At 43.5% G+C, this 14,464-nt stretch overlaps 1 protein-coding gene and 1 non-coding gene across 2 annotated transcripts in view; both read right to left on the bottom strand.

Annotated features, from left to right (window-relative positions):
• The window catches only part of LOC144767644 (synapse differentiation-inducing gene protein 1-like), a 142,283-nt gene that overhangs the window by 77,530 nt on the left and 50,289 nt on the right, over window positions 1-14,464 (bottom strand). The gene's annotated exons all lie outside the window — the stretch shown is intronic.
• Window positions 6,332-6,461, bottom strand: LOC144771278 (small nucleolar RNA SNORA76). Its single transcript, XR_013599226.1, has one exon. It is a non-coding gene; the product is annotated as a small nucleolar RNA SNORA76 (small nucleolar RNA).

Raw genomic sequence — 14,464 nt, 5'->3', positions numbered from 1 at the left:
CGTGCCCTGCCGTCCGGCCGGGTCTGGGCCGCGAGCGCCGTCTCCTTTTGCTACTCCCCTCCTTGGCCCGGCCACCTCACCCTGCCGTGCGGCATCCCAAAATGAGTGGCCTTCTTCCTACACACCGCCCTGTCGGTGTGTCTCCTTAGCCCACCATTGTACCAATTTCCGCCAACGCTTGTGTTGCTGTCCAGCACTGCAACATTTGCTGGTTCCTAGGTGCGGGTGGGTGGGTCCAGAAAATGAAGGTGCGCCGCTTTCCGGCTCCACGAAGTTAGGAGCTATCTGGGGGAGCGGCTGTTTATATCCTCCCCTCGCTTTTCCCGCCACCCAGGTGCTTCTCCCCCCATTGGGGAGTTTGTACCTAGCAGGGCCCCCCCATTGGCCGGGGTTTTTTTGGCACCACCGTGGTGCTCCCGCGAGGGGTGGTGTCCTCTCTTGCTGCTTTTGGGCGCCCAGAACTGGTTCTCCCACTGGGGCTCGGCGTGGGTTATGGCGCCAGCCCCTGAGCCTCTCCCCCCCTCCTTCGGGGGGGGGTAGCGGCAGCCTCTGCGACTTTCAGCAGCGCCAGCACAATGTCTGCTTTCGGTTGGAGCAGCACGATGCAGGCGGAGAGGGTGCTTTGTTATTTTAAATTCCAGTGGCACAAAACAAAGGCTGCAGTTAAGGGGCTTTCAGGCCTCCCTTTGTTCGAGTATCCTGGCTGGGAGCTATCTGGAGTCTCACATCTAAATGCAATGGAGGGAAAGAAAGGCACACAGCTTATCACTCAGTAGGTACTTAAGAGGCATGCTTTTGACTTTGTTAACTCCCGGTATAGAAGACATCTGCTTGCGCTGTAAATGTCAGGTGTGTTGGTCTGTTCCAGTATTTACACAAATAACAATTTAAAGACCACTATTTCGTTTTATTTCTTCTAAAGTGCTACTCATCCCAATGCAGGGTGTCAGAGCACCTTACATCACACCTAAACATTATATATTGACAATAAATTATATGTGTGTAAATCAATGTACAGGATATAAAGTGAGGATTACAAGGTGAAGGAGTCGCATGCCCTTCATAGCTCACGGTGCTGTATTAGAAGCAATAACATGTATAAACTGCAAGTGACTAATCGAAATGTGTGTTAAAATCAGTAACCCACTTACCTAGCTACTTAAAATACAATTCTATCTTCTGCATTTTGCATGATGTGCTTTGCAGGAGATACATTAACCATCTATGCCACTTTGATTCAAAACTGGGGCTAGAGAAAAACACAGATCTCTCCTGAAAATATGTTAACCTTCAGAGTTATTTTACCTTATTTTTATTCCGCGAGACTTACTGAGCACAGAAAGAACTCTGCAGGAGGTGAATTAGCTCTATAAGATATATTAAAATGCAGACTTTGCAATTAATGTATCAGAACAGATAAACTGCCACGTTTCTCCTTGCTGCCAATTTCTTTGTGGCAGAATGAAAAAAAAAATGTATAACTAGAGGCCCAGATTTTGTGTTGCGGTTGCGACAGTCTGACCGCACAACCCTGACATAAAATCTCACTTATTAAATCTCGTAATGTGCTCAAATGTATCCATATGTACTCATGATAGAACTGCTAAGCATATGTTTGAGGTGCAAAGATCTTTGATGCCATGTGCGATGTCACTCTAATGATGTCACTTGCATACTGCTTAACTTGGTTAGTCCCTCCCACTTCTTTTTTTAGGACTTGAGCCCTATGGTCGTACAGTGCATTTTGTATATGTGCAAGCACACAATATCCGTGCAGTTGTTGCACAGGACATAGAACATGCAGCATGCTTGTGTAGATTGAGTAGTCTGCATAGGTGTGTGCTGCATAGTCTAGACACTGAACCATTTGTGCATGCGTATCAGACTGCACACAGACGTATGTGACCAGGTCATAGTTAGAACATGGAGTCGATGTCACTGTGTACAACTCGTGTACACGGGGTAGGATGCACAGTACCCTACATTCGGCGTCTGGACATGAAGCACGATGCAGTTTACGCCATGTGGCACGATAAAATTGGCAACAACACTATCTACCTTGTGCAGAGAGGTAGTCTACGCAGCTCATTGTAAATGTTTGGCAGATACAATAGGACAACGTATACAGTGTATGCAATGATAGCATGGTGTAGGGACAGAGTAAAGTTGGGGGATTGAACCTTTAGCAGTAAGAGGGAAAGGCATGAGGCTTTCTGCAGTGGTGAGTGAGTCTACAGGAGGAAGCTGCACAGGGCAGGCCGTGTACATTGGTCAGACTGCATACGGATCTAAGTAGAAGGATGGACAGTGGATACCTGGGGCAGGCAGGCTGAAGATGAAACTGGGTATACGATATGGAGTACGGAGGATGCTGCCCTGTGCAGTGTTGAGTGAGGCAGCAGTGGTCAATGTGTTGAATGGATAAATACACTGGGCACTGTACTGAGTGAGCAGTGTGCACACCTGACAAAGTACGTACACAGGACGGGGACCATAGGACTCTTTACTCTTCAATAGAGAAAAAAAAACTCTGAACAGAATTACACCTCACTTGGCATGAAAGTAAAACTTTACTCAGAGAAGTGTTTTTTTTGGTTTGGTTTAAATCTCCAAGGGAGAGGTGTGGCGCCGCAGCCAGGGCGACAGACGCTGGAATGTGGGGATCACGGTTCGATCCCCGGCGTCGGCAGCAGATTAGCCCAGCACCATGTGACTCTGGGCAATAGCTTGCTAATCTTCCCGATGGCTCCCAGCGCCTAGAGACCCTTACGAGTGATTGTTCGCGCTTTACAAATGTGGATTATTATTATTTATTACTCTGATGTTGTCCAGATATTAGCGTTTAAAAATGTGGGTTTCAAAAGGTTAAAAAGTTAGAGTTGTCTGGACCATTAATCCATAGAGTACCAATGAGTTCTGGTTCAAGACCATCACCATTATAATTTTTAAAAATATTAAGATTCTACTGGATGAGGAACATTTTTCTCTCACTACCCATTTTAGGTCTGTGGACCCAAAGCTGGGTGCCTAGACCCATAGTCTGCTCTAGGATGGTGCGACTGGTGCGGTCGCACTGGGCACTGACCTGGAGTGGGGCGCTGACCTCATGGTGGTCCTGAGTGTAGCAATAACACAGGATTTAAAAGTACATGCTGCAGAGTTCCTTGTGCATCCAGCTAGCAATAAAAATGCCAAGATAGCTCTTGTGATTAATGTTTCTGTTAGAGAGAGAGAGAGATCAGAGTTTTATCTAGTGGCAGTTTTAACTCACCATAAAATAGCGCAGATGGTTAAAATGCCTGCTGCAAAGAACAGATCTGTATTTTATGTGGACAGCTGAGTGGGTTAAAGTCAGACTTTACCAGTGCTTCTAAACAATTGAAATGCAATTGAGAGAGGTGCTATGAAGAAATGAGGGGCACTTTTGCTGGGTGGTAGTGAGGGAATCAGAAGAGGGGGTCATATTGGGGGTGCCAAAAAAGATTGTCGCACCAAGCACCACCAGCGGTAAAGCTGACCCTGCCTAGACATGAATGCCTCTAGCTGACCGCTTCCAACTTGAAGAAAAGTATTGGAGCCACCATTACAGGACTCAAGAACGTGGTCCCTACATCCTGGAAAAAAAAAAAACCAACATGCTACTTTAATAGTAGCATACTATGAGTGAGCACCAATTTCCACTCATCTTTTCATAAGATGCATTGAGTAAAAGGGGAAAATAGGACACATGCAAAGTGAACACAAATTATAACATTTACAAGCTATAGTCTCGAATGTGCCAAAGTATATAAAAACCAGATACATGGAATTCTTGAAACATTCACAGCCACTGGTAATTACTCTGAGTCACATCCCAGTCCATCTTTATTTTGCACACCATGCCACCTCAATTAGGACCCAGCCATATGCAAATAATTTTTAACCCTACTACAAGGGAAACAGCCCAGCCCTAACCGACAAGCTTGATCCTCTCAGAACTGGAACACAAGCAACCCAGGGCCAGGTTTGCCCTAGTTATAGCTCATCAGGCAGACAGTGCACACGGGGTCTACGTCAGGGCGTACCCATCCCACTTAGGGTGATTCACCATAGTATACTGAAAAATGATGGATGGAATGCTTGAATTAATCTCAGCAACTGTTATTACTCGGGCCGCATTCCAGTGTATTGTTATTTTGCACACCATACCACCTCAGTTAGGAACCAACTATATGCAAATCAGCCTTGACCCTGCTCTAATGGAAACAGTCCAGCCTGAATTGTCAAAACAAATCCTCTCTGAACCGGCACACAAGTAACCCAGGACCGGTTATGCCCTAGTTTCGATTATGTACCTCAAATTAAAAAAAAATTAAAAAACACAATGTGCTCTGGTGGAAAACTAATTAGTGTTGGCATCTTTAACAGTTTACAGTTAAGTAGATAAATGGTTGAAGGGGGCAGATGCAAAATGCTTCCCCTAAATACTGGAAAAAAATGATTAATGTAGAGGCATGAGTAGGTATTCTAATATTTTAAACCGACGACTTTTTTTAAAACTAAAAACACTGACATTCATCAGTTATTTGTTACTAACATAAGTATAACTTGCACCACAATAGATTTCAGATGTTTTTAATGATTTATTATGTGCAGTTTTAAGCAATGCATTATAGTTGTGCAAGTTATACTTATGTCGGCTGCATAGAACTGTTAATTTTAGTTTTTAAAACTGGAGTTTTTTTTTTAATTATTACTAGAAGACCTACGCATAACTCCACATTAACCTTTGATTTTTCACTGAAGTTGTAAGATTGTTATTTTAGGTAAGTTAAACTTTTACTTTCTTACTTATGTATAACTACACAGGCCCTGCGACTAACCTCCCTGGGGGGGGGAATTTAACCCTCCCGCTACAGAGCATGCACATAGCCACTCATGGATGGCCATATCCCATGAGCAGCTAACCATCCACAGACCCACTCCACCCCCCACCACCCTACATTCTCCCTTTTTCTTTTTTGAATTTAGTCCCTCAAGACTCCCACGGGAACTAGCTTTCTTAGGAGCCCAATGGGAATCCCACGGGTCCATGACAACCAATAATTCAATTTTAAATGTTGAGCCCTCTGAGACTTCCCACAAGAGCTAAGACATCAAGGTATCCCTACCCCAGTGTTCTTCAATCTGTGTGGCGCGCCCCCCTGAGGGGGCGAGACACCATCCCAGGGGGGGGGGCGCGCACTCCACGCCAATCTGACCTTTGTTCCCTGCAAGTCTTCTTGGAGGACTCCGGTGGGTGGAAGGGGGAGGGAGGGGAGATCGATGAGGCACGAGGTGCCCGTACTTTTGTCTTGTTAACTGTCCCAGGAAGGGGTTAATTACAGAGCTGATGGCTTCCGCTGCAGTGGGAGGCAAAGAGTCTCCTCTGCTAAAACAAAAACAAACAGACATGCTTTTGGTTTTAGCAGAAGAGACCCCTTGCCTCCCACTGCAGCTGAAGCTGTCAGCTCTTTGAATTAACCCCCTCCTGGGAGAGTTAGCTCTTCTCAGAACGGAGACAACGTTTCCAGAGAAGCTTAAGGCATTGGCAAAGTGGGGTCTGATCCAGGGCCCCAGCCTTTCAAAGGGGGGTTGTGTGTGTAGGGGGGGGTTGAAAGAGCCAGCTCTGTTCTACTGTCTTGCATCATGACCTTGAATCATTTTCAAACACAATGTTGTAAATAGCGTTTTTCAATCATTCATTTTTAATGTGTAAAAGTCTATTACAGACATTTTGCAGACAAAAGGTGTTATGTGTCATGCGACATCCATATAAAAAGTATATTTTAGATCAATACATGACCTCACATATGAGAAATAGAAGGGTGTGACAGATTATTTGCAGTAATATTAGTGAACTGCTGTTGTGTTACATACTGAAAACACATATCACTATCCCTGAATATCCGATGTACACACATTTAGGGGCAGATTTACAATTACTGGTGCATCCCTGCAAATTAGCAGGGATGCGCCAGTAATTGTGCGCCGCAGCTCCGCCACCCATGATGCGCCGCATTTACAATGCGGCGCATAATGGGGCAAAAACGGCACAGATGCGTCACGCATCTGTGCCATAAAAGCGGTGCATTGCTGGAGTTGCATCGCAAGCGCGACGCAGCTCCAGCAATGCTTTGGGGGGCCCTATCTGGACAATGCTGCGTCAAGCCTTACGCCTGCTTCAAGCAGGCACAGGGTTTTGACGCAGCATTGGCCAAAAAGTGACTGAGTGAAATCTTGTAGATTTCACTCAGCCACTTTTAGGAGGCATTCCTGCGCAGGTACGCCCCCCCTGCGCCGGAACGCCTCCTTATGGGGCAGGGCTTTACAACGTGACACATCTCCCAGATGCGTCACGTTGTTAATACCCCGCACCATGGCGCATCTTTTGCAGCCCGCTGCGTCACAAAAGTGACGCAACGGCGGCACAAAGGAGGCGCAAGCGATTTGTAAATCTGCCCCTCAGTATTTGACCAAAGAAGGCATGAAAGAGCTGAGACTGGATCATAAAATCAAAGCTGGTCTGAACACGGGCCCCAAAAATAGTTTTTTGGCCCACAGGCCCCAAAATCCTTAAAACGTCCCTGAAAGTTTCTTTTAAAATTACACATCAGGCGCGCAAAATGCCAGCCAGTCATGTGTTGTTTAAACAGCTTGCAAATTGCTAAATATGGTTATAAATAAGAAGTATGTATTCATTTGTAATGTTAACGAGCTCCCGGTCCCCCCTTCTTTTTGTTGATTAATTTGTAATGTGATTTTTCTATCTGTGTTCCCTTTTATTATCAGTCATGGATCATTCATGCAGCTCTAGAAAACAATTAAAAGTTCTTTCTATTTATATTTGCTGTTCAAAGTATGCACAGACAAGTGCTGAAAATACAGCCTTAGGTTACTGCTTATTTTTATACTATCTGTGACATCAAAATAATGAGCTGGCAACCCTAGTTATAAGACTGGAAGTTTGTTGAGGGATCAGCACATTATTTATTTCCTCCACCCTGATCCCTGGTTACTGCCATAATAGCAAAAGTTCAACACATTTGAAACCCTACACTGCCGTCAATAACATGCTGAGTTACTTCAAGTGTCTGGGAATGCACCCTGCATTCAGACCACTCACTCCTCATGCTCACCCTTCACTCTCACCCAGCACTCACACTGATCCCGATGCACTTACATCAGTCACCCACTTACCCTCCCCTCACAGTGATCACTCTGCACTCACAGCGATCACAATGTGCTCACACTGATCACCATGCACTCACACCATTCACCCGCTCAACCTGCACTCCCACTAATCACCTTGATCTCACACCATTCACCCACTTACCCTCCACTCACAGTGATCACTCTGCACTCCCAATGCACTTGCGCTGTTCACCCTGTACCTCACCCTGCAGTCACACGAGCACACTACTCAACCCTCACTTTGGGAGAAACTGCTATCAAAACTCTCTTGCCTTTCAGCTCGTCCTATTTATGTGAGATTGGGTTCTCAGCACTTGCGTAATTAAAGACTAAGTACCGTTCAAGACTGGATGTGGAGCACAACCAGAGGATGTGAGATTGACCGTCTCTGAAAATAAGGCACTCCTGTCGCATTTATGTTGGTGGTGTTATTATTAATCCATGTCATGTGTAAAACAAAGCATCCTAGTAAAAACAATTTGCACACATTTTATCTTGGAAAGTGGTGTTTTGAGCTGTGTAATAAGCCTCTGTCATTTCACCACACCCACTCCCAAACCTGCAGTTTACTAAACACTCTTATTTTATTGAATGTTATTCGCTGAATATGCCTGGAATGTGCGCGTGGCGAAATTTCTGTCAGGTGGTGGGGGGGCCCAACATCTAAAAAAAATTCAGCTGGGGGGGGCTAAACCTACAAAAGTTTGAAGACCTCTGCCCTACCCTGTCCCCTTATATTGTTTTTTATTTAAAGTTTCAGTACTCAAGTACCAAGTACCCAAGTCCTGTAATGGTGGGCACAATCATTTTCTTTGTTGCGCCCAGCCTGTCACATTGCTTATTTTTACCCGCTGGACTCCAATGGCAACAGATATTGCTATTAGTTAAAACTTTAATTTATTTTAAAAACTGAACAGGTTTACACCAAGTCACAAAAAGCACAATGTATGACTAAATAATAAATAACTGTCTGTCAAATTTAGTGTAATTCTGTTCAGCGTTTTTCTTAGTGTGGCTGTTCAGTCACTTGACAGAACATCCCGAAGATTTCCAGGTAGGATCTGGGGTGGGTGAACTTTTCTTTGGAAAGTTTAGTGAAGATTCATCATCTAACTCCAAAGTTATTGGCCAAACAAAAAAAACCTCTAAGGAGTACATCATAAAAGGCCACCAGCATTGAGTGTGCAGCAGTGATTTTCCTGCAATGTGCTGTCCTAGAATGATAGGCGAATAATGCTTGCAAAGATCAGTCAATGAGGTGATTGGTGACAAACTGGATAGTGTAATGCATTCTTGTTTTCTTCTACCATAAACATATTTACAATTCCAGGTAGAGTAAGATGAAAAATCTTCCTCAAACCTTTCATTGGTTGACCTGCATTCCACAGCCAGGAGAATGCAGATCTTCAGGTTCCAAATTCAGCAACTAAGCCGGTAATACACAAGTTCAGGTGCAGGTTCAGACAACACGTGCAGGGGCGTAGCCTCGGGGGGGGGGAGAGGTGAGGGTGGTTGGGGTGGTACTGCCTCCTCTTGAATGTATTTTATGATAAATAGTTGTGTACAGATTCTTTCAGTCCACTATGGTGATATGTCTGTCGGATTTCACCAGCGATATTTATATACACACAGACAAAAAAGTACACATACCCTCTCTCTCTCTCTGTTTTGAAAGTCCTTAAAAATATTGTTTATTTTTCAAAAGATTGTGTTTTCTCTTTTAGTACTTCTACCAATCCACATTCCTCTCCCTTTTCACTGCCCCTTAGGCCCCTCTCATGGACCCTGCTTTTTATATAATGTATATAAACATTTTATGCCAGCCTGATTGTCAGAAAATCTGAAGCTCACGCCACTCCCCATTCTTACTGATCAGGCTATGCCCCTGTATGAGTGATAAGTCCTAAGACAGTCAGAAACATTTTACTAGTGTTAGAAGAATTAGAGAAAAGGTCATCCTTTCTGTTATAGATAATGGGCTGTTTTCTGATCAATTTGATAGTGAGTAACAAGCACTAGCATCAAAGAGGTTACTGGAGAAAGTCAAAACTACACAAGAATTTCTCTATCTTAAACTTGTATAAATATTTAGTGCAGCTTTCCTGCCAGCTGTTCTTATAGCTATGATTACAGTAAATATATAAATGTCTCTGAGGTAGCTGAAGGGTGGGATGCAAAGTGATGTGGTGCAAGTCATTCAGCCACACATTGACCATCTGTCACAGAAATAAGTTGAGCCGTATCCTCACAATTTTCAACCTGATGTGGAGGTGGCAGAAAAGTTCCAGATCTAAATCTAAAGAGAACTCTTGGGTATCCAACACATGATCCAATGATGCACAAGTATAGAATTTTCTATTTCATGTTTACTAAAGAGATCCAGGGGAAGTCATCCTAAATATAATTGCCCAGTTCCATCTCTAGCAAGATTGGAAACAAAGGTGACTATTTTTCATCCCACTGTCCAAAAGGGATTTTGTGTCCTTTAGTGAGAGACCTTAATTTCTCACTTTGCATACAAACTTCTACAACAGAAGTACAAGAAGGCATGACTAAGCGATCCCATAAGCTTTGGAGATACAGATGTTTCTGGCTTTAAAGTTGTATGGCCTTGGTTAGAGTTGGATATAGGGGTGTTGAGAGTTGTGTGAGTTCACCTCCATGAAGAAACCTAGGATAAACAGTGGCTCTCATCCTGCTCAACCCCTCCACAGACTTCAACAGTGACTCCTATAACACCCTCATGAGAAGACTTCATGAGATTAGTATACAAGGATCCTCTCTCAAATAGATCTGTTCCTTCATCATGGGAAGAACCCAAAGGGTCAGGTTGCCACTCTTCACATTAGAGACCAAGAAACTGATACGCTGAGTCCCACAGGGAATCTTCTTAGGCCCAACCCTTTTCAACATACATGCCACCACTCACCAACATCATCTGATCACAAGACATCACTGCCATCTCCTACATCGATGACACCCAGCTTACCCCTCTCATGACAATCTCCACCAGAACCAACTTCACCAACTGCAAGGCCATGGTAGCAGACTGGATGTGAACCAGCTGCTTGAATCTCAACTCCAATAAGAGGGAAATACTCTCCTTCTACAACAAGATTTCCCCATGGGACTTTATCTGGTGGCCATTGAAGCTAGGACCAACACTAACGGACCACGCAATAATTCTATGGATCATCCTAGATGACAAGCTCAACATCGCAGCCCCGCAGCTTCTCAAAAGCGCAGCTGAGCAACACACCTTCAATGCAGGACTTCGCATTGCAGTCTTGCAGCTCCTCAGAACTGCAGCTGCATGATGTATCCTGAATGCAGGACTGTGTATTGCATCTCAGGCTCCCTGGAACCACCACTGAACAACGCATCTTTGAGGCGGGATATCTGAATGCTCCGGCACCAGGATTTATGATACTTTATTCAGCGGACCTACTTTGGTCCCTTTATCCAGCCAGTTTTCCATTGTGGCTAACCTGAACTTGTGACTTTGTGTTGGTCCGGTGCTCCAGATGACAGCTGTTGGCATTTTGTGCTTTTAGGCACCATTTTCACTAAAATCTTTATTATCGCATATCTCCGGTTCTACTGATTGGAGTTCTGTCATTTTTGTCACAAAAGATATATATCAAATTTTGCTCTATTTTTCTATATTGATGTGAAGTTTTTCTTGTGTTGAGTTTTCACGTTATAACTGAAGAGCTGCACAAATAGTTTATCCATTGCCTCTTAGCTAGTCATGACTTCTTGTGCCAAGATACCAGAGGAAAATAGCGTAGCAAGGCTAACATGGGCCCTAGAGTAAGCAAGGAAAATGGCCATCACACTGATACAAGTGTGACATTTTGCACTATTCCAAGCCACCTCAAGTTTCATGACTGAATTAGATGTGCTAGTTCATTATGTGTAAGTATATGGAACAGTGAAACACTTAAAAGAAGACAGAGCCACCATGTGGTTTAATGCCACAATAAGTTGCTTGTTTGTAAATAAGTACTGGTGATCGGCACCGGCAAACACTTGCACAAAATAAGCACTGCCAATACGTGTTTTTTAGAAGTCTGTCTAATTCGTTTATGCCAACATTTACTTTCCATTGATTGAGTTGTGTTTCATTTTTAGTTAAACTCCTCTTAGCTATTTCAGGAATCACTCCCCAAAACTGAATCTGAAACTGCTTCTCATCATGCACCTAAAACATTGCATGTATCATTAAAATAGCTATATAGACATTACAGCATTGTACTCCAAACGTAGCTCCGATCAAACTGTAGAACAGATTGTTGGGCGGGGGAAAGGTTATGTTAACCTTTCAAAGATGGCATTTGCTCCTTGCTACTTTGTTCTTGATTAACAGTGGTTGGTACGTTGCTCTGTGCTAACTGGATATGCTGGACATTGAAGTTATTTACCTGTCACCCCAGGTGTGGTATGTTGGTAATCCAGGATAGGCAACATATACAAAGTAAAGATACACACATCGATTGTTGAAAGTGCCTTAATTAAATATCGCCACCATTTTCAACCTTCTCCTTCACCTCTTGGTTTCTGTAACCAGATCTCAACTAGACCACACACACACCACAATGTCCTTTGCACAGCACCTCATGTTTCAAATAGTCTTTCTACAATAAACATCTTCTGGAAGGTGCTCCTATGCTTAGTAGAGCTAGGTCATGCTTTCATAAAATTAGTCTTCTCCTTCTGCTTGCTCCATCATGGAAGCATAGGTTACAGTCTGTAGAAGCGAGTTTCGAGCTTGACCTTTGACGGTTGTTACCCACACTTTGATGTCAGAGGTTCATTGAACCAGTGGCAGGTCCTCTCCTTTGATCGTTGGTGCATGTTTATAGTGTTACGATTGGGTGTACATAAAGGAGCACCGACAAACAAGTGAGTGATGTTTAAGTCCATTCCATCAAGCATCGGCAAGGCCAGTGGGATAGCTCTAAAAAGGGTACCGCAATAATGGAGTCCTACCTTTACTACCCCTAAAGTGAGAAAAATCCTAACTTTAAGACTTTCGGTATTCACAGAAGGCATTTAGGAGTCCTAAAGTTAGGACTCCTAACTTCTGTGAATACCGAAATGAGTAATTGCCTTCTGTGAATACCAAAATGGTAGTAAGTTTAGGATTTTGTCTTTAGTTAGTTCTGTGAATTGGGCCCGAAGAGACTGGAACACGTGTTTAGACCCTATGGTTATTTTGGTACCAGCCGGTTGAAATGAGGAGATGGTTGAAAAGTGCCCATGAGTAGGATTTTATCGTTTTCTTTAAGATGCAGACAGTTTTGGTGCTTCCAGGAATGGGAGTGCTGAGATACGCCAATGATATCTATTCCCTGATACCGCCTGTAGGTTTAGCTGCAGGGCTGCAGTATTAGCATGCCCGTACAGCATCTGCTTCCCAGCATGGCTTATGCTGCAGTGTTCGATGAAGCGGACCAGCAGGTCGCTGGAGTTGTTTGAAAGGACCAATAAGAATGACAATTCCTTGTAAATAACCATCTTGTGATTGTGATGATCATCAACTATATCCCAGGACTCACACCTGCTGTTCAGTGCTCCATTCCTCTCTAGATAGCTTCGTGCTATACAAATACCTCTGTTTACATTCAAAATGTATGGCTCATTTTATTTTTGTTTTGAAATTAATCTAGTTTAACTCTATGAGTGTCAGTTTCAAGAACACGGCAAACCAGTTAGGGTCTTTGCTAGTCGTCACTTACATTTTGCCAGTAAGCATTGTCAAAATCAACAACTTTGTACTTCACAATGTTTTCAGAAGTTATGTGATGACTGGTTCAGGAAAAAAATTCTCTTAAATGGTAGCTTTCTGCAAAATCAACTTTTACAGTATTTGCTGATATTTTTAATAGCACTAGAAATTTCCAAAGTTTGTGAAGGATAATAAACTTGCAAAGTGTTGATGAAAACTTTACGAAATTTGTAGTGTAAGTGTTCCTTGTTAGGACTTTAAATAAAATTCCTACAAACGTTAGTAACTAATTAGGCTGCGTCCAGGGTCAATGGGACCAAGACGGCTGTATGTTCAAGTTGTTTATGAGCACTTGCATGAAGTACGGAAATATAATTGGGCATAGGCGCTCAGTGTCCTGCTCATAATTGAGGTGATCAATTTTATAGCACAAAAAGACTTTAACTCTTAGAGATCTAAGAGAAGTAACAAGGTCAGATTGTGGCTGTTGAAGGATGGTTGCTACTTTGGTGCAAGTCTGAAAATGTTCATTATCATGCTTTTGTCTATGGACCTGAATATTTTATTCCTATGGTCTCAGTGGATTTGGGATATCTTACATGTTTTCTGTGTATTCAGCCTACCTTTTCATTTGGTGTAGATTATGTAAAGACCACTGAAAGAGTTGTTCTCATGTTTGTGCATAGGTTTGGAAGGCTTGAGGGGGCGGCTATTTGGTTGATGCCGATTACTATACATTGAGTGTGGGTGAGGATCAGGTGTCTGTGGAGATTGAGGGGGGGGTGGGTTGTGGGAAATTCATGTGATCTGTAGCTCTATCGTCAATGGCACTGAATTGATGTTTCCTCTGAAGCCATGCCTGCTTCTATTCAGTCCTCTCATTCAAATTGGTGCAGAGCTGCCCTTAGGAATATTTGATCTAATTATGGTGTATTTTGGATGTTTTGAAGTAATGGGAAAGAGAAGGATGAGGCTGTTTCCATCTGAACAGGACACTTGCTCAATGAGGATCAGGTTGTGTTTTGTTTTTCAAAAACTTTTTTTAACACATTTCTACCACCCCCTCCCCCATGCCCATCCCAACCCCCCAAAATGAGCTGGCTTAGCATCCCAACATGCTCTTTAATTCCCAACCTGGCCCTTCCTCCCACACCACCCATCATTCTAGACGCCCCCGACCTCCCCATTCCTTGAGGAAGAAACCACTCCCATCTAGGCAGTTGATGGAAAGCAGCCAACAAATGTGCCCCCGTCTACTCCCAGAAACACTGTCAACCGCCACACCACCCAGTGAAACTAAATTACCAAAGAGAAAAAAGGGAATAAGAGGGCAGAGAGCAACCAGAAGCACAAAAGTCATAAGCCAAGAAGAGAGAAGGGGATTGAAAGGGCAAATAATATTTCCGGCTCATTGTGTGTCCGCCTTATATGATATCCCCATCCAGCTAACACCTCGAGAATCCAGCCCCTTTCCTTCTGCAGATCTTCTCAAGTATGCTTACTTGTCCCCTTTATCTGAGA

The sequence above is a fragment of the Lissotriton helveticus genome, chromosome 7, assembly GCF_964261635.1.
Source record: "Lissotriton helveticus chromosome 7, aLisHel1.1, whole genome shotgun sequence".
Lineage (NCBI taxonomy): Eukaryota > Metazoa > Chordata > Amphibia > Caudata > Salamandridae > Lissotriton > Lissotriton helveticus.
This window is presented reverse-complemented; position numbering and strand designations above follow the sequence as displayed.